At 32.5% G+C, this 21555-nt stretch overlaps 1 protein-coding gene across 3 annotated transcripts in view; it reads left to right on the top strand.

Moving 5' to 3' along the window:
- Nucleotides 1–21555, top strand: part of PTEN (phosphatase and tensin homolog) — a 100534-nt gene that overhangs the window by 1356 nt on the left and 77623 nt on the right. The window lies entirely within an intron of this gene.

The raw sequence follows: 21555 nt of genomic DNA, 5'->3' as shown, positions 1-21555 counted from the left end.
TTTCGATTAAATCTTGGCTTAGGCCCTAGATCAAGGGTATAGATCAGATTAAAATGAAAATTAGTGTAGCACGTACGCATATTGCATCAGAATCTTGCAGTGATTCTTTTTAGTTTCCTGGGTTGCATTGATAGATTCTTTTATAAATGTGAGTTTTGGGCTGATTTGCATAACTTTATAGAAGCAGAATCATTTTCAGCATATACGGTGCGTATTTGAAGGCAACAAATAGGTTTTTTATTTCTAAACAAAGTTAATTGCAACTTTGAACTGCATTTAGAAGTTTTGTAGTGTGAAATCAATAGTGCCATGATATACCTTATAAGGCGCTGTTACTAGATCTTTGTTATATTTGCCTTTTTCTCTCCCAATGGGGGATGTAGAATAGGGCATAAAATTTGCAGTTCAGTTGCATTTTATTTTCAGTGCTCTTATCATGCATAATAGAATGGTGATTGAGTAGTTTTTGATCCAAGATTATAGTATTGTGTAGGTTCAAGGGTATTGTGTGTAGCAGATGATTGCAGAGATTAAACTTCAGTTCTGACTTGAAATGTAAGTATTACTATGATGCCAGAATTGCTGTTCACCTTTTTTAGGTTTCAGGTCTTCTGACACCTTTTGGTGTCCGTTAATTTTACTCTGACTAGTGTAGACTGTCAAGTGTATCATACCCAGAAATGTTTGGCAAGAGCGGTTTACTCCAGCTTCAGATTGTAGGTATGTTTGTTAGCTTTTCTCATACATGTATTAAATTTACTGAGTCAGCTTGTCGAATAAGACAGAAACCCAAGAATTTTAACAGTGTATAGTTTTGGTTGTCTAAAAGTTAGGCCTTTGTATTTCAAAAGTTAGTGGTTATCGAAAAGCATTAGTCTTTGCAGTTTCGGGTACAACAAACTGGTTTTGATCAAGGATGAGGATAGAGCCCTCCTTTTTTGCAGAATGGAAAGTATTGACAGGAATTGAGAGCTATATCAGAATTAAGTTATTGGGCTCTGATTTGGGTGGGGAACCTGTGGCCTTTTGGATCCTTGATTGTGACCTTTTGACTGAATCCAAATTTTACAGAACAAATCCTCTTAATGAAGGGATTTGTTCTATGAAGTTTGGATTTGGTAGCAGGGCTGCGCTTGGGGACCTGGAGGGCCACATGTGGCAGCAGGTTCCCCACCTCTTATGTCAGTAAATATTTTGTGTAAAGGTAGAGTGACACTGAAGTGTCTCTATGTCCTGCTGAAAATTGTGGGGAAGATTTTTTAGAAAATGTTTTATATTGGAATAAATTTTATTCCTTTGGATTATGTTAGCTTCATATAAATGTGCATAGTTAATTTTGCCCAAATTTTTGTTCTGAAATGAATATAAAATTTACTGAAGAAGTAGTTTCATGAAACTTAATTTTCTCTTATGTTTAAAACAATACTTTAAAAGAGTATTTGGAAATTTTGGAGTCTGCATTAATTGAAAAACGTTACTAAGGCTGAACTTCACTTGCTTGCCCAGAAGATAATTGTGGAAAAATTCTTCTGATTTAGGACTTACTCCAGAAGCATTCTAATATTGGTGTGAATTAGTGACAGTTATCTAAATATACAGGAACACAAAATTAAATGTTTATGTAATTTTTTTTTAGAAGCCCCTATTCAAAGTTAATACTACAGTGCTGTCTGGGAGGCACATTTCTTTCAGCATTTAAAGTACTTTACGTCATTTTTACTTCCCTTGCTTGATTTAAGATTATCAGGGTTATAAAACCTTAAAATTATTTTACCAGGTTCTTATATGTGAGCAGTGAGGTGACTGAAAATTTCTTCTTTGACTGCACATGAAATTTATGTGACTTAAAACTTTCTCTAAAACTGTACTTTTAGTTACGATATACATAGAAAGCAGTATCAAATATTGCATCAAATGACTAATAACACTTAATTTCTGGAGTTGTGGTTTTATTGAGCCAAACATTGATATGAAAAAAAAAGTCAGGAAAGTTAGTGAAGTGCTTGGTTTTTTGATAATTGTACTCCCAATAATTTTGAAATACCAAAGTACTTTAGTTTGCTCAGTTTCACTTTAGTGTCTTCTGTTTATTAGAAGGGGAATTAAAATGGTCATTGAGGACTGTTTCTGGCAGGTTGTATCTGTTGTAGCAGCTAACCTGTTAAAAGTTAAATTTCTTTATGAAAGTAGTGATTGAAATATTTTTATCTGATAAGGATTAATAATGAAGTCATTTCTCCAAGGAAAATTAAGGACAATAATTTAGTTTAAAATATTTTTGCAAAATTGAGTTATTGAAATTTGTTAGGGTTTTATTCTTGTTAGTCTGAAAGATTGTGCTAAACTTGACTATACAAAATTTAGTGTCTTTAGGCTTCTGTTGTATTTGTATTGTTTGGTGGATTTGCATCTTTTCAAATACTGATCTTCATAGGGAATATTTTTAACTTGTAGAGTACAGTGATTATCAAAGTTAGCTAAATTATCTGTTAAGGTAAGTGATTGTTGAAATTAATCATGAGGTTTTTAGAAAAGATTCTATTCACAATCTTTATTTTACAATGTCATATCTGCTAAGTTGTATTTCTTTCTTGAAAAACAGGACTGGAACACCTTATTGCTGTATGATAATTTACAAAGTTCATTTTCCATAAAGCCTCTTCAAGAGTAAAGCACAACTTAGATGAGTAATGCAGTTTATAAGTCTGTTAATATAAGGAAAAAGAAATTTTACTTCTGTCCATTGTAAAAGTTTGCACAACAATGCAGTCATCAATGCAGATTTACGTTGCTTACAATATACTAAGTAAATACTAAGTGATTAAAGATAATGAAATATGGTGAGGTATAACCACTTTCATCTTCAACTTAATTTTAGAACATAGTAGAGAAGGATGCCTTTATTACCTTTTAGAATTTAATAGGGAAAGGCAGCTGGCGATATTTTAATTTTTGTGTGGAATAGCATATCTGCTTTCTCAATAACTATGTAAGATATGTAAACTTCTTAGTGTTAATGAAATTGCTTACTTATTGGAAGTGAAGAAGTCTTCAGTTCTTGTTTTCAGATGTTTTCATTTTGAAATTTGCCTCTATTTGCTATTTGTTCAATAGGTGTAGTTTAATACTTTTTAAGAATTTTTAAGTCACTTCTGACTTCAGTGACTTTTAATGGAGGTGTATTCATTATGGGAAAATCAATTCACAAAGTTTCAGTGGTAATTCACTTTCAGTAAACATTCTTTTTAAATTTTTATTTCAATCTTTTAAAGACAAAATGTGGGAAATGTTTTTATATTGATACTATATATGAATTCAGCATTTGTAAAGAGAACTTTAAAAGTGTGTATGCATATGACAGTTTTCCACTAACTTGAAATGTGAGGCCTTTGTCATGCTATAAAGATTTAGCTTCCAGAAAATGTGTTGTTAATGTAGTTTAAAAAATTTATTTGGGACCATATTTTTTCTTTTTCTGTTGAAACCATTGGGTTGAAGAAACAGTTCTGAAGTTTAGAACCCATTACTCCTCACTTTCGTTGCCTTTTCCTTCTCTTTTTTTTCTGATAAACTTGATTTTCAAAATCAGTATTGAAGAATTCACTTTGTGGCTTCAATTCCTTAAGAAAAGGTGTTAGGATTTGCTCTAAAGATAGTGACTTAGTACATTTGTATCAGTTTGTGAGGTTGGGGTCAATAATGATTTCAGTAAATATTTAGTTCTGTTTTATGATTGCTTTTTGTCTGGTAGCTTTGAAATTAATGCAGTTACTATAAAGATAATCATTAATGTTGAGGTTAGACTAAATCACTTTAAATTGGTAAAGATTTCCTGAGCAAACTGACAGCCTTATTCTTTTATAGAGGCCATATCACTGCCATATACATACTTTGCTAGGTGGTTAAAAGTGTTTTGGTCTGTGAATAATGATTCTCTTTGTAAATATCGAGTATACACATTCACTTATGTAAAATAGTTTCATTTTTCAGAAAAAGGTAAAATGTTGACTATTCACCTTCCCCACAGTTTTTGAATTTTCATTGGTTGCAAAAGAGGTGTTAGCAATTTCATTCCTTTAAAATAATTTGCTCTGGGCTATTGGCAAATATTAATATAAGAAGAGTAAACATAATTTAGGGATGAATTAATTTTAGATGAGAAATTTTGATTTAGTTCAATGTAGTTAAGGCAGGCTCTTCATTTGCAACAGTTGACATTAGGACATGGGTGAACCTCTTGAAGGTATTAGGTATACGTAATACTTGTTGGGAGTGTTGACAATATTGAGGAGTGGTTATCGAGGCTGTACCTGACAAGCAAAAGAATATTCTTGACCTTTACGTAGTGTGGAAAAAAAAGACTGTTTATGCATTACATTTTAAAATAATTATAATTATTATCAGTAGTCATCACTTAAAATATGAACTGTGAATCTAACTTAACCAGTGTTCATATTCTCTGTATGTAAATAAATACAAAGTTAGCAAACCTTCCATCTTAATATTTCAAAAAAAATATATTTTCTTCTCCTTAAAGAAGAGATCACCTTGGAGGATATTGTTTTATAATTTTAAAATATGGTTAAATCTATTTTCAATTATGTTAAAATATTGAGTATTACTATTATCTACACTTTAAGTGTGTACATTGTTTCATTTTAGATTTTAGTGAGGCAGTGTGGGCTCTGGAGCCAGACTGCCTGTGTTGTAATCCTTGGCGCTGCCACTTAGTAGCTGGATGACTTTGAGTAGGTTATTTAACTTTTCTCAATCCATTTTATGTGTAAAATGGGGATGACAATGGAACCTCCATATAAGTTTATCTTGAAGAATAGATGAGATAATATAAGTAATTCACTTCACATAGGACCTGACATATTGTAGAATACTTAAATGGCAGCTGCTGCTCTTAAAAATTATAATTTCAGATTACCTGTGTAGAGAATTATTTGTATTTTCATTCATGGTTGAGCAGTGATTGTAACTAAATTTCCTCAGTTTTGGACATGTTAGAATTTTAATTGGCTCAAGCTGTGAGTGCTTTTTAAACACAGGGGTATTCCTTTAGGAGCCCTGAATGTGACATGTCTCTGATTTTGCTGTCTTGTCACAAATAGAATGGAAAGCTCTACTCATACTGTTGACCAAAGTAAAGTCAATCATGCTAATCAAAAAATATTTGCTTTAAAATATTAAAAAATGAAAACTTCTTATTACAGCATAATGAAGTAGAATTTTTAAAATGAAAATTCGTTATAATATTAAATTTTCTTTAGTATTGAAGATAGGTCAACTTAAATATCATATATTTTTATTTGCAAAAAGTAATCTCTGCCTCAACTGTAATAAACCTTATAATTTATGATAAACGTTATATAAACTTATCAGTAAAAGTATATTTTCATTTCTTTTTAAGTTCAGCTTTTTGGAAGAGTCAGGCAACTGAATGTTGTTACATTTATTACAGTAAAATTTATACTTAATATAATCTGTAACACATTAATATAGGAACTTAAATTTAGTGTTAAACATCTATATTATTGTGTCCCACTTTTACATTTGACCAAGATTCTTAGTATAATTTAGGCTCTATAAATGGGAAGAAAGAGCTAAAAGTTTTTTTCATCATATTTTCTTATCAAGTATGGGGAAAGATGGAATAAGCTTGCAGTCTGCCCATTAAAGGCATAGGGACCATTTTTTTTCCTTTTCTTTCTACTGGTCTTCCATCTGTATCACAGTACCCTCAAGAGTGAAGCAGTTGATTTCCAGTTAGGTTTTTTTTTTCCTTGTTTGTTTTGTATTGCAGAATAAATGTACTCTAATTATATATGTGACTATCTGATTATGTGATTTTTTTTTTTTTGTATTTTATGTGTTTTGTAAACTAGCTGTATTTTTGGTACAAGTCTAGGTTGTAGAATTGAATTGTGCATTTTGACATCTGACCACAGCTGAGTTGTCTAAAATCAATCTCTCTCCTCACTCCCCCCATGCACCTATTTTTTGTTTTTGCTTTGTATTATCACCTACCTAAAACATACTGTGGATTTAACATTATTAGGGCCCTTCAGAATAGCTTAGACTTTTATTTCCTTTGATTTTTGTAGATTTACGGGCTTAGTACAAATCAGGTTTTCTCTTCTTAAGTAGTAATTGCAAAAATTGCATTTTGTAAATTTTATTCAATATTTTTGATCTTTTGAAAAAGATGTAATTAAGGTATTATGAAATGCACTGGGATTTGAATCAGGTATTCTTTAACTAGATGTATTTTTATTTATTTATTATTTTTTTTAGATGTATTTTTAAAGTGATCAATAGATAATGGTATATGTGTTTAAAGTTGCCAGCTTTTTGCTTTCAAAATGCAAGGTTTTTTTCCCATTTGAAATTCTACCTCTTCAATTAGTGAGATGACTTTTTGAGTATTCTATTTATTCCAAACTGATTGGAGATTAAATTAAATAGACTGGAAAAACTTTTTTCTACTTTTAGTAGAAAGTTTTGGGGATGTTATTAAGCTTGATTTGTTTTTAGATGTTAAATTTTTAAAATGTGTAATTATGAATTATTTTACTCTGAGTCTGTCAGATTAAGTGGAATGCCTGGCCTTTTTGTTCTTGTTTTTGTTTTTTTTTTCCTTTTAAATAACGTGGAAATAGTGTTTTGCCACGCTTATTTTGACCTTGTTGTAAAATTTATTCAACATTTTAACATAATTATTTATGAAAGATATTGAGGACTTGAGTCCAAAGTTGTTTTTGCAATAAATGTAGTAGAATTAACTAGTGTATATACTCTGACAGTGTCTTATTTATTTACTATCTTTTGATTAACAAAACCCAAAACCCTTTCTTAATCATTAGTTCACTTGATTTAGCAAAGAAAAACAGAGGCAGCCTGTGAAGCAGACAGCAAGGATTACTCTTTTCATTTTTTTATAGTTTAGGAATTGTAGCTCAATTGGAATCAGTAACTTGTTAAAGGCTAGTTAGAAGATTGAGTCCAAAGAAAGAATTTTTGGGGCACCTGGTACAGTGTTTATCCCATTATGTTACATAAGTGGTTCTAATGCTTTGGTGTGTATCAGAATAACCTGAAGTGCTTGTTAAACTATAGATGGTTTGCTCCAGTCCCAGAATTTGATTCAATAGGTCTGGATTGGGGCCTAAGGATTTGTATTTCTAACAAGTTCCCAGGTGATGCTGATGCTTGTGGTTTGGGGATCACATTTTGAGAACCAGGCTATTACATTATCTCCCATCAGGCAAACCCTTAATGTATTATACTCCTTTAGGTTAATGGAGCTTATATATGCAATATCTCATTTGACCTGTAAACCCTAAAATAGTTCAGCATGGAAAATATTATCCTGATTTTATAGATGAGACAATGAGTTTAGAAAAGCAGCATAGTGGCATGGAAGGAGTTCAGATTTGGAGTCTGTGAGACCTGAATTCTAGATTAAATCCCTGTTCAGCCACTTATCAGTTGTATAATAAGAGACACACTGCTTAACCTTAGTGAACCCCAGTTTCCACTATTCTAGTATAGGGGTAAAAATCCTTAACTTGTGGGGTGGTTTTTTTGGTTGGTTAGCAGTATAGGTTAGGTTTTTTCCAGAGTATTGGTTGCCAACTGGAGGTGATCCCCTTCCACCTCTGGAACTTTGGGCAGTATCTGTAGAAATTTTCTTGGTCACAACTAGGGCAGTGGGGTGTGCTGTTGGCTAGTGATTGAGGCCAGGGATGCTGCTAAACATTCTACAATGCACAGGACCCCTCCCCTATTTGCAACAAAGAATTACCTAGCCAAAATACTGTGTGAAGTGTCTTGTATATACCTTTACCCTCAGGTGTGGTATTTAAGAAGGTCAAATTGCTAACAAATGATGGAGCTAGATCTCTTGGTTTTTTTGACTGCTGCTAGGCCAATATTCTTTATAATAAAAACTTTGTCACAAAAGGTATTCCTAGTAACAAAAAATTTATTTAAAAAGGGCTTATGTGTTCTTTGGCTGATTGTGAAAGTGTTGCTTTGAACTTCTGCTAGAAAAGGTTGAAGATGTTTTTAGTAAATATTTGTAAGTGTAATTCTGTATGTGGTGTTAGAAGGATGTTACATAGAACTAATAAGATGGATATGCTTTATTAAAAGAAAGCAATTAAAAAAAGTTTATATTGCTAGTAGTTTTAAAAGTAATCCTTCTTTCCTTTAGTTATGTAATTGTTGAGCTGTTAGATGTTACTTTGCTCCTGGTATTTTGTTGTTGTTTAATCCATTCTTTAAACTTCAACTTTTTTATTCTAAAGTTGCTTTTGTTATAGTCAGATACGATGAAGTTATATGTACTGATGTAAAATGGCAACTTTCTGACAAGTTATAAAAACTTCTCAAATCTTTCTAGGTGAGAATAAGGCTGACTCTAAGGTTCTCTGATGCATGTGTTACATTCTTTTCTAGGCTCCAGATTTGCTATGTCAGCCTGTTGAATTAAAGTGCTGTATTTATCTAAGTTAAAAACTTACATTAATGAGTTTTTTAAGAAAAAAATGGAATGGGAAGATGCTAAGGGACTAGCTTTTGTGGATTCTGAATTTTTTGGTTTTGTTTTGTTTTTAGGGCAAATATAATTATGAAAGTATTCTAGGAATAGGTTGTTTGCTATGATTTTTTTTTTCTGTTAGCTTGATTTTACAATTTACTTTGCCTCTAACTTTGCACATGCAAAATAAAACGTCAAGGCCTTATTTTTAAAATTCTTAGAAAATTAAAATTTTGACTATTAAGATTCTTTTTGAAATTATAGAGAATATTCACAGATATACTGATAAATACAGATACTGATAAATATTTTAAAACCAGGGTGATTAATCATGTAAAAAAAATACCATTCTTTGTTGTAATTTAATTGAATAAGGCTTATGGTGTTTATTTCAGTATGTGAATAAAAACTCCATTTGCTTGCTGTACTTAAGAAAATTTCTTTTGTAGAAACTTGACAAATTAAAGAGAATTTAAAAAAAATCACCCATTGTCCTACTTCTCTAAAATTTCATGTGTCATATTAGCTTCCAGTTTTGTTCATTTGAATATGTTTTAAAATCTAGTTCATTGCAAACTTTAAAAGGTGTTTTTTTTTTTAACACAATTTTCATTAGCACTCCATAATTGCCTTAATTATTTTAAATGGTGAAATCGTTGGAAATATATATTTATTTTCTTGTGCTTATACATTAAGTTTGTTCCTGTTTTTGGCTAGTATCTTTTCTCTCATTTTCTGATTTTTTCTTTAAGAGTGGGCTAAAGCTGACCTAAATATTAGGGAAGATTTTCATGATTTGGATTCACAATATCAAAATCTCACACAAAAACTATCTGAAATGTTGGAGCCTTGAAGTTTTTTTTTCCTAAATTGTAGGAATTCTATTGGTTATTTAAAACTGAAAGCATATTTTACTTATTAAGTGAGACAAAATACAATTTTATCTAGGTACTTTTGACCTGCCAATTTTCTTTTCCTGTTGTAGGAATATGATATTTTGTTGAAATTAAAGTGGGTATAGAAGGTAATTTGAATAAACTATCACATCATTTTTATACTGAAGTGGTTACAACATTGTTGCTTTCTGTTTTTCATTCAGAAGGGGTATTGGCTTATAATGATATTACTGTTCTCTGAAGCATATTTTGAATGATATGGTTTATATTTGCATAGTTGCTTAGGTAATCAATGTGATATTAATGTACATTTGCATTTATAATCAATAGTTTTGTGATAAAAATTGTATTTATTTTTATCAGATTTTATTTTGAAGTATCAGATAGTAAAACAAATAATCTTATTAGCTAAATGATAACTTATTTTTCTTGTGTTTATGACTGAGGCCTTTTTATTTGATCATTGTTTTGTTGATGGACTTGAACCCATGTCCAGGCTGTTGAAAGTTGTAGTACTGGTAAAGTATATAGTTTGAAGAATGACTCCCCCTGCCCCATATCCAGGTGTAATACAAAAATAATTCTTTATCAGTGAGGTATATTTATTAATTCATGTAGTTAGAATAAAACTATTTAATATATTGAGGTAGAAACATTCTTCTCTTTTTAAAAACAAAATTACTTATTTGAGTAACATTTACAAATAAGATAAAATTGTTTCAACTCTTAAGGAAATTTTGATCTAGGTGTGGTATATACCTTCTTGGATCCTAATGAAAACATAGGGATGGCAAAAATGTTTTGTGAGTATATGCGTGTGTATTTTTTTTTTTTTTGGCAACCCAAGAAACATTTTCTGAATAACACTCATGGACTAGTTGCAGGAAATCTATATAAAATAAATAACTAGTGCACCGAAAGTATGATACAGTTTTGCTTATCTAAGTTGTAGTCATGATTATGTGTAATATTGTAAAATATGCTAAGGTGCTGGTTATTAAGGCTATTTGGATTCTTTTTAATACTGAAAAGGTCACACAGATTGTGATTATTGTGTAGTGTCCAAGAACTAAGGCCTGCCATCTGTTACTCAAATGTAGGGAAAAGTTAAGATAATTTAGTGATATAAGTGGTTTTGACACCTATGTTTTTGGAATCATCTACCGATTAGTCTTTTTTTTAAAGACTAATACCAAATTTTAAACTTCTGCAAAACTGAAACCTAACAGTTATGCTAGTGTTGATATTTTTTTGGTAAAATATGAAGATACTGGTTGAGAACTAAAGATTATGTAATGAAAGCCTGGCTTTCAGTTATTTGCTTTTACTAAATTGTTTGGATAGTTAACTGGAAGCATTGTGTTTTATCTTGAGATATTAAAGTATACAAGATTGTGATATTTTTAAACTAATTTTCCTAACAAGGTAAGATATATAGGAATTCATTGTTATAGAAATCAGGAAACTGATTTAATAAGGATCCCTTAAAGATTTGCTTTAAGTATTTTTCAGGTTCTCTGCTTTCTTCTTGTTCAACTTAGTTTTTGTCTATATGCAAATGAGCTTCCCTATTTAAAATTTTGCTGTTGAATTTTAAGCCTCTCTAGAAATTGTTTCTATAACTTTCTTTTCACTGCTAAGAACTTGGTCTTATCAAATAGTACAGAAGTCTTTAAAATTTCATATTTGGCTTAATAGAATCTTACTAATTTTAATCTACTTTGTTTTATTATATTGGCATTGTTTTTATTTTCTTGAGAAGCTTATCATGCCAAATGATTAATATGATCAAAAATAATATTTAAGTTTAAATATGATTTTGAATTTACATTTTCAAATGCAGCTTTGTGTCTGGCATCTATGTTTTTTGTACAAGAAACATCTTGCCAATTTTTAGATTAATGTTTTTGAGGAAAATAGATTGGTTTACTAGCATCAGTTTATAGACTTTGGTCAGGACTGAATTGTAGGCCATGTAAAGAATGATACCCTTTTGGACCTTTGTGGATAGACAGATGTTGCACATAAATTATAGCTTTTACATTAAGTAAGGCACAAGTGTAGGTGAGATTATTTTATCCAAATACTAAAAGTTTAACTGTTTACTTAATAGTATTTAAAGGGCATGAGGTGTTGAGAACCAAGCAATGTACACTTACTCTAGTATCAGTATATTTTAAAGTTGCCTATTATTAAATTTTAAAATATGAATTTTGGCTAGTATTTTTTAGTATATGTAATTTCAAATTTTTTGTAATTCAAATGATTTTAAACTTGATAATATGATTAAAATATCTTCAGTAGGAATAGGAATCATTTTATAATATTAGAACAAGGCAATTGTAAAATCCGTGATTCTTACTTACCTAGTAATGGATGGACAGATAATATATTTGCCTTTATATCTTAAAATTCATATATTTTTAGTTCATATTGGTTTTCTCTAGACTAAAATTCTGTACCTGGGCAAAGCCATTTTTGCCAATTGGAAAAAACGTCATTTCTAAATGATTTCCTGGGTTACGGTATAGAATAGAGAGACTTGATTTTATTATATTAAAGCCAAATATAAAATAATGCAGTCTAGCACACACTTATTGGGAGCTTTTCTTTTTTAAAAGTGGCTTCAAATTAAAAGGGCTTTCATTGAAAGGTAAGTTTTGATTATTAGAAGCAAATATAAGAATTTCGCAGTTTTTGCTTACTAGGAACAAGAAAACCTACTTGCTGGAGACACATTTGTATTAGAACTTTGTTTTCTTAGTACCTTATACATATACCATATACATATACCTTGTATATGGTAGGTTTTTTTTTTTTTTTTGAGACAGAGTCTCGCTTATTGACCAGGCTAGAGTGAGTGCCGTGGTGTCAGCCTAGCTCACAGCAACCTCAAACTCCTGGGTTCAAGCAATCCTTCTGCCTCAGCCTCCCGAGTAGCTGGGACTACAGGCATGCACCACCATGCCCGGCTAATTTTATATATATATTAGTTGGCCAATTAATTTCTTTCTATTTATAGTAGAGACGGGGGTCTTGCTCTTGCTCAGGCTGGTTTTGAACTCCTGACCTCGAGCAATCCGCCTGCCTCAGCCTCCCAGAGTGCTAGGATTACAGGCGTGAGCCACTGCGCCTGGCTGGTAGGTTTTGAATATTGGTAAATTAGGTCATGGTTGCAAAGTCAGTGCAGATGGAAATTTTGGAATCTGTTATTTTTTCAGCTAATATTGAGTGAATTGGCACTATTACTAGGTCTTTGTTCTCGAACTACTGATACATCCCTTGGCATCTTCTGCACCTTACCTGTTTGAGTATCTTTTTTGCTGTAGAAGTTATTAGTCTTACGTCTTTTTACATAATTATAGAGTGGCCAAAACCTAGTGTCTTAGGGTAATCTTACTTAAGGTAATTTTACTTCTGGAAAAATAAATGATAAAGGCATAGCTTTTATAAGCAGAATAATATAACAGAAGTAACTTAAAATCTAACATAGAATGTAAATATTAGAGTATTTAAAGATACTGTCTTATGAACTTTATGGTAATGTTGGATCAATGTTATAATTTTAACTTTCACAGTCTTTTATATGCTTTATTGTGATTTTGTTGTAGAAAATTATTAATAGCATTTGGCTTAGTTCAAGTATATAATGCTGTTGACAAGTATGTCTAATGCATTTGTTGAGCTAGTAATCTTTTTGAAAGCTGTTATGTAAGTTATGTCCATATTTTGTTTAGTTTGTCATTAGTGGTCAGTCTTAGATGTTTTTTAGGGAGAGCAAAACAGTCAAGGAGTGTGTGTGAGTGTGCAGGCAAGTGTGTGTGTGTGTGTGTTTTAACAGCAGCAGAGTCCTGAAACAGGAAACCAGTCTTATCATATTCATCCAGAGACCTAGGAAGAAGGTAATTGATATACTCGTTAAAACCAGTTAGGCAACTTAAATTTTTGAAGGTTCACAGATGTAGACTTGAACAGTTGTAGATAGATTATTTCATAATTAACTGCTTATGAAGAAAAATTTATTTAGTTGAAAGGACTAATATACCCTCAGCTAATATAATAAGTAAATTATACTTTGGATTTTAGAGTATTGTGAACATTATCGTGATGGAATAAGATATTTTTCTGAGGTTCTAATTTTCTTAAAATTAAATAATTGAAGTTCACAGTACCTTGATTGTTTCTTTAAAAAATTAATTTTTTAAACTGAGTGTAATTTTAATATATTAATTGCTTTAAAATTATTTTTAAACTTAATGAGTTCAATTGGAAAAAAGTTAATTCTGTTTCAGGTGTTTGTCACTGGAAATTATCTTCCCTTGTTAATATATATATGCACATTGTTACATAGTTGTAATAAGTGCTTTTGTACTGTTCTGTGGTCTGTTTTTTTCACAAATATAAGTCTTATCTGTTAATAGATACTTATTTTTAAAGCTATATAGATAATCATAAGGTTAGGCTAAATACCACGGTTTGCTTACCATACTGTGTTAGAGTTATTTCTGTTTTTTTTTTTTCCTTTTATAAACATTCTCTTTATATAATTTTGTTTGTTTTCTTAGAGTATATTGCTAGAGTGTTATTGCTGGATTAAAAGTATAATGGTGTGGCCTGGTGCCATGGCTCACCCCTATAATCATAACACTTTGGGAGGCCATGGCAGGAGGATCACTTGAGGCTAGGAGTTTTAGACCAGTCTGAGCAAGAGTGAGACCTTAGCTCTACAAAAAATAGAAAAATTAGCCAGGCATGTTGCCTGTGTCTGTAGACTCAGCTACTTGGGAGGCTGACCTGGGAGGATCGCTTGAGCCCAGGAGTTTGAGGTTGCAGTGAGTTGTGATGAGGCCACTGCACTTCAGCCTGGAGGACAGAGCAAGACCCTGTCTCAAAAAAAAAAGTATAACAGCTTTTTATACTTCTTTTTCACAAGTTGCAGATTTCTTGCCAAATGAACCAATTTATAATATTGCCACCAAGTAGAAGAATTACTAGCAATTCTTTTTTTTTTTTTTTTGAGACAGAGTCTCGCTTTCTTGCCTAGGCTAGAGTGAGTGCCGTGGCGTCAGCCTAGCTCACAGCAGCCTCAAACTCCTGGTCTCAAGCGATCCTCCCGAGTAGCTGGGACTACAGGCACAAGCCACCATGCCCGCCTGATTTTTATATATATATATATTAGTTGGCCAATTAATTTCTTTCTATTTTTATGGTAGAGACGGGGTCTCGCTCAGGCTAGTTTTGAACTCCTGACCTTGAGCAATCCGCCCGCCTTGTCCTCCCAGAGTGCTAGGATTACAGGTGTGAGCCACTGCGCCCGGCCTACTAGCAATTCTTGATGTTACTTTTGAAGTGTGTGATATTTCCATTTAAAAAGTGAGATCTAAACTTCTATTTGAAAGCAAAAATATGTGCAAAGTCTTTCACTATGATAAGTTCACATAATGTAAAAAAAAATGAAAGAAAGATGTGAGATTAGGATTGTTTGGAGAAGTAAAAACTTAGGTAGAGGTCATAGATTATCTGACAGTTTTTCTTTCTGGTTTTGCAATGCTAGCAGATTAACTAAAAAGTGTTAAAAGAAACCTAAAATTCATGCTTAAGTGAATTCAAGTTAATATACCAGAATTCCTTTTACATTTTGTTTATAAAAACACTATATTGAGTTATCTTGTAATAAGACAATTAAACTAAATTTAAATAACAGGACATTTTTAATTTACATAACTTCTGGTAATCTCTTATTTACAATTATAGAGGCCTTTGCAGTTTTACAGATGTAAAGATATTTTCAAATATCCAGTTTGGTCCTTGAAACAATCAGTGAAGAAATTATAGCAAGTGGTATTATCATTATTGCAGAGAAGAACAAAACAAAAATATTCGAGACCCAGAGGTTGAGTAACTTACCTGAGGTCATAGGCTTTAAGTTGCACAGCTGGGAATGAAACCTTGGTCTTCTATATTAAATGACAATATTCATTAAGTGCTTAGGACAGGACCTGGCACCTAGTAAATATTTAAATGTTCCTGTATTATTCCTTCTTTATTCTTAAAACCACCTTTAAATGTTTGTAGTTTAAGCTTTTGTATCTATGTACTTTTCCTCTTATATAATAAAATCTTAACCTGCATTAATTTGATCTGTGCAGGAATGATTATGTGCTTTAAGTATTAGGACAAATTGTTCTTAAATAATGAACAATTAGCACTTTATCAACTGGAAATTCAAGGAACTATTTCTGCTATCCTCTCAATGTGAATCTTCAATTTAGGAACCAGAGCCGCCATCAGCATTCAACATACTTAATTGGGAAAAATAAAATCTAGTAAGAAATATAAAATCTTTAATTAAATGAGAAAGTCATAAAAGTACATGAGAGTGACATTTGAAACAATTTGATTAGAAGATTTGATAATATGGATTAACTGTGACATACTTGGAAAGTATTTAAGTTTAAATTTGATTTAAATTTATTGAAGGAAATGTAAACCTGATGTAGCTTATGAATCAGTGACTGAATTTCTTTTCTCCTCTAATGAGCCTTAACTATGCGTTGGTTGAAAGCACTGACAGAAAGCAGGGAAAAAAACCCCATAAATTGTTAGTAAATAAAAATAAATGGGCCGGGCGAGGTGGCTCACGCCTGTAATCCTAGCACTCTGGGAGGCCGAGGCGGGCATATTGCTCGAGGTCAGGAGTTCGAAACCAGCCTGAGCAAGAGCGAGACCCCGTCTCTACTATAAATAGAAAGAAATTAATTGGCCAACTAAAATGTATAGAAAAAATTAGCCGGGCATGGTGGCGCATGCCTGTAGTCCCAGATACTTGGGAGGCTGAGGCAGGAGGATTGCTTGAGCCCAGGAGTTTGAGGTTGCTGTGAGCTAGGCTGACGCCATGGCACTCACTCTAGCCAGGGCAACAGAGTGAGACTCTGTCTCAAAAAAAAAAATAATAAAAAAAAATAAGTGGTAAAGTCCTGATATCTACTAACTTGCTTTTTATTCCTGTTATCTTCTTTTGTTAGTCTGACTTTATTCATTTCTTCACTCTTCCCACTGGTTTGGCTTAGTGTTCCGTTTATGAGCCAGACAACTTCAGATTTGCTTTTGTTGCTTTTTATTACCTTTCTAAAACTGTATTATAGGTTTCTATTTTGCCATTCATATGTTACAGCTTCCTATTGTCACTGCAAATTTTAGTTAACTATAATTTAAAGAATAACAATCTCTGATCTGTGGCAATTTAATTTTTCTTAAAATAATTATGGCATGGCTGGGCTCAGTGGCTCACGCCTGTAATCCTAACATTCTGGGAGGCCAAGGCGGGTAGATCGTTTGAGCTCAGGAGTTTGAGACCAGCATGAGCAAGAGTGAGACCTTGTCTCTACTAAAAATAGAAAGAAATTAATTGGCCAGTTAAAAATATATAGAAAAAATTAGCTGGGCATGGTGGCGCATGCCTGTAGTCCCAGCTACTCGGGAGGCTGAGGCAGGAGGATTGCTTAAGCCCAGAAGTTTGAGGTTGCTGTGAGCTAGGCTGATGCCACGGCACTGTAGCCTGGCAACAGAGCAAGACTCTGTCTTAAGAAAAAAAAAAGAATAAAATAATTAAGGCAGAACAAAGTATTATTTGTAACCAACACGGAATTTTTTTTGAACCAACACTGAATTTTAGCTTATAAGTTATTTAATGATAAGCATACATATATATGTTAAGCACTACAAGGAAACTTTTTACAACTGCTTTACTTTTAGTGAGCTTAAAATAAGATTTATTATACATGTCAGGAACACATTCTTACAGAATAAGATTTAGGGAGCTATTTTTAGTTATTATATCCTATTTGAAAACTATAGTTAAATTTCTAGCATAAACTCGATTAATTTAGGTACAAATACGAATTTGAAATAAGGTAGATACTTTATTTAGATTTCAATTCAGAAGTTTAATAAAAGATATTTTGTTAATTAGATGAAACTTGGAACATATTTGTAGTGCTTTCAGTTATGACTAGATGCCTAGAACAGGCAATAAAATTTACTTAGGCTGGGAGAGGTGGCTCATGCCTATAATCCCAGCACTTTGGGAGGCTGACGGGGGAGGATCACTTGAGACTAGGAATTTGAGACCAGCCTGAGCAATATAGTGAGAACCCGTCTCTACAAAAAATAAAAAATTAGCTAGGTGTGGTGGTACATGCCTGTAGTCCCAGCTACTTGGGAGGCGGAGGCTGGAGGATCGCTTGAGCACAGGAGTTTAAGGTTGCAGCGAGCTATGATGATGCGACTGAATTCTAGCCCGGGCAACAATGTGAGACCCTATCTCAAAAAAAAAAAAAAAAATTTACTTAGCTGATAAAACAGCCACATTATTATATAATAGATAGGATGTATTATGGGTTAAATTAACTTCTGTGGGCAGACTATAGAATTTAATTGCTATTAATTTTTTCCTTTTTAGAGTGTCTGTTCTGTGGTGACAAGGGATTATTGTAGCACCTAAATCAAGACTGTTCAAAATATGGTATACATAATTATCAAAATTCATCAAAATGAATCACTTAAGATCTATGTATTTTCTTATATATAAATTATACCTCAAAACAAAATAAATTTAACATGTTTGCTCAGAGGTGGAGGGAAAAAACTGTTCAGTCTATCTCAGATCTTCTGTAACTGTGGTGGCCATCCACCCTAGACAAGATACAAAGTACCATGTATGCATTTCTTCCATTTCTCTTCTTATTGTATATACAGTATTTACTGATATTGTGAGAAAAGAAGGATATTTTTCTTTTGGGATAATATTTTAGATACGTTCTTAAGTTATAATAAAATACTTAGGCCAAAGTTATAAAATAAATATATAGGCCAGTGCGGTGGCTCACTCCTGTAATCCTACCACTTTGGAAGGTCAAGGCAGGAAGATTGCTTGAGGACAGGAGTTCGAGACCAGCCTGAGACAAGAGTTAGACCCCGTCTGCACAAAAAATAGAAAAATAAGCTGGGCATGGTGGTCATGCCTATAGTCCCAGCTACTCGGGAAGCTGAGGCAGGAGGATCACTTGAGCCCAGGAGTTTCAGGTTGCAGTGGGCTGTGATGATGCCACTGCACTCCAGCCTGGGTGACAAAGTGATATCCTTTCTCAAATAAAAAAAAGTGCAGTAAAATAAAATTAATACTTAAAAGGCAAGTTGATATAGTAAAGATTTCAAAGAGCTAAAGTTTCTGTTAGGGTTTGATGTTCTTTAGAAGGGTTAGATTATTCTAGGAATTATGGGTTCTTATGGGATAAGGCAGTACCATTTGTTCAGTTGATAGACAGCTATCACTATGTTATAAGCATTGTTCATATACTAGCTCATTTAATCCTCATAACTATTCTATATGATAGGTACCTTTATTAGCCCCATTTTACTTGGGGAACAGGCACAAAGTATGTAACTTGCCTAAGTTTACGCAGTTAAGTAAAACTGGGGTTTCAAGTTCAAGAAACTTGGGTCTGGAATATGTGGTATTAATCATTATGCCACACTGCTTGTAGAGTAGATCTCTAGATGCCAGAAATATTGAGCTTTTTCTAGTGACCTAGTTAGTATAATTCTTTATGCTTAATACTTATAAGTCATTAGATTAAAATTTCGTATTAAACACTACTTATTCAGAAGAATATCAGGTAAATGCGGTTAAGCCTGTATTGTATTAGAAATTATATATTTATATTTATGTTTTAGCCCCTCAGTTCCTATGTGGTTTAAATTCTTTTTGTAAAAATGTGTGTCATAAAAAATTATAATGTATAGAGAAGCATAAGCACTGTGTATTAGAAAGATTTTGTTTATTGGTATAATTCTTGGCATAAGAAATATTTGTCTCAAGAGTCAGTACTTATTTAGGTAGATGCTGACATTAGCTTTGGAAATGCCAGTAGATTTTTGTATTGTATTGTCTTTTAAAAATTTTTCAGTTTTAAGATTTCATTAGTAATGTAATTACAAATTAGTAAATCGCTTTTATTTTATCCTGCTTCCTTTTGAAAATTTTTATTTTTATTTTTCATTTGGAAATATAAAAATCATAATCTCTTGTGAGGCAGTATGGTATAAAAAGCTTAGGTTCTGGGTTTTGAACATAACTTGGGTTAGATTCATTACTTACTAATTATTGACTTTGGGACCTTGGACAAATTACCCAGTCTTTTTGACCCTCAATATCTTCATCTATGAAATGGTATTATTACATTGTAGGATTGTTAGGATTAATCGTGAGAATGTAATGGCATACTGTTTGGCAAAGATATTCAAGAGATACTAGTTGTCTATGTCTTTCTGACTTGTAATGGATGCCAATGTCAGTTTTAGGTAAAATCTCAAACTGTATGAATAAGGAAGGTGAGAATTTGAGGAAAATGAAACCTTAAAAAGACTGAATTACTAGACTGTGTTTAAAGGAAGAAACAGGGCTATCAACAAGATCATTGCTTTGCAAGGGGTTCCCATGTTGAACCTGGCCTTTGACTCCTTATCTGTCTGATTAACTTGAACCTCCTGCCATAGCATCTTTAAAACGAAACCCTATCTTCTGTTAGTTCCACCTTCTTCATATAGCTTTGTGTGTAGGCTGCACTGGACTGCTTGCTTTTTCCTGAATATTAAAAAATTTTTTGCTTTTTTTAATTGCTAGTCTGACTAGGATATTCCTGAATATTTTATGTATTTCCATATCTCTAGCTTCTGCTTGGAATGTTCTAACTGCTCTTCTTTCTGTATCTACTGGTGTCTAATTTACCTCTTAAGGATTATCTAATGTAGTATAGTTGGTGAAGCTTTATCTGTGTCCCCAGAGAATTAATCCCTAGTTCTTTAACTCTTAAAATATCTTGATCTTTTATATAAAAGAAACTTTGACACAGTTGTAGGTCTGTGTCTCTCCTTGAGGGCTGTATTTGTTACTTAGCCCTATATTCTCAGCACCCCTTGCACAGAATGTTCACTGTATGTTTGAATAATGTGAATTATGTATGGGGCCAGCTGAGTTTACTTTAAGGAGTATGTAACACACATTTGTGTAGTTATAGGCAAGTTTTCTTAAGGTAACCAAATTCTTTGCAGCCTTATTTGTTGCTATGGTTTGAATGACCCCTCCAAAACTCATGTTGCAATTTAATTGCTGTTGTGATGTTATTAAGAGGTGGAACCTTTAAGAGGTGATTACGTCATGAGGGCTCTGTCCTTAGGATTACTGCTCCCTTTTTGTCTGTGTTACACACTTCCTCATCTTTCACCTTCTGTCATGGAATAACTCAGCAGAAGGTCCTTGCCAGATGCAGTGCCATCCTCTTGGGCTTCCCAGCATCTGGAACTGTGAGCAAAATAAATTTCTGTTCATTATAAGTTACCCAGTATGTAGTATTCTAAAACAGCAAGAAAAGGACTATGGCATTTGCTTTATTAATTAGTATTCATAGTGGGAGGATAAATTTGAGTTTAGTCTTGGCTAGGATAACCACATTTCAAGGGGGTTTGTACTGCTGTGTTTTTCTGTGAGGATAATATCTTACCTGAATTCTCACTGAAATTAATGGGTTAGGGTAGTTAAAGTTTGTTAGTGGTAATAATTCTTCTTTCTTTTACTAAAATATAATACTTTGTTGCATTGCTCAGAAAATCATAGATTTCAATTTATGTTTTTGACCAAAATGTATTTATAACTTTTTGGATCGGAATTCGAGATTGGTGGGAGCTGCAACTGCTTTGGATTCTCTATTGCTGCTTCTGGTGCCTCGTTTTTTCCTGACATTTTTCATTTTCTTACATTTGTCCTTTAAGGCAGACTTAAAAAGATAAAGATACTCAGTTTCAAGAATTATGTTGCTTTAGGCTGGATTGAACCTCTGCTATTTTTTTCATGAATGGACATAATATCCCAAAATATTTTGATAATTGAATAAGAGCTACATTTTTAGGTAAGGTTGATTTCTTACATGAGAATAACATCACAGCTTGTATTTGTGATGTTTAAGTGATAATCATAATAGTTTTTTGGAGGGTCCTTATAATAAGAACGTTTTGAGCTTGGGGGTGAATTTATGTGTTCTTAAAGTGAAAAAA

Source organism: Microcebus murinus, chromosome 14 (genome assembly GCF_040939455.1).
Source record: "Microcebus murinus isolate Inina chromosome 14, M.murinus_Inina_mat1.0, whole genome shotgun sequence".
In the NCBI taxonomy this organism is placed as follows: domain Eukaryota; kingdom Metazoa; phylum Chordata; class Mammalia; order Primates; family Cheirogaleidae; genus Microcebus; species Microcebus murinus.
Note: the sequence above shows the minus strand (reverse complement) of the source record. Positions and strands in the feature narration are given on the sequence as shown.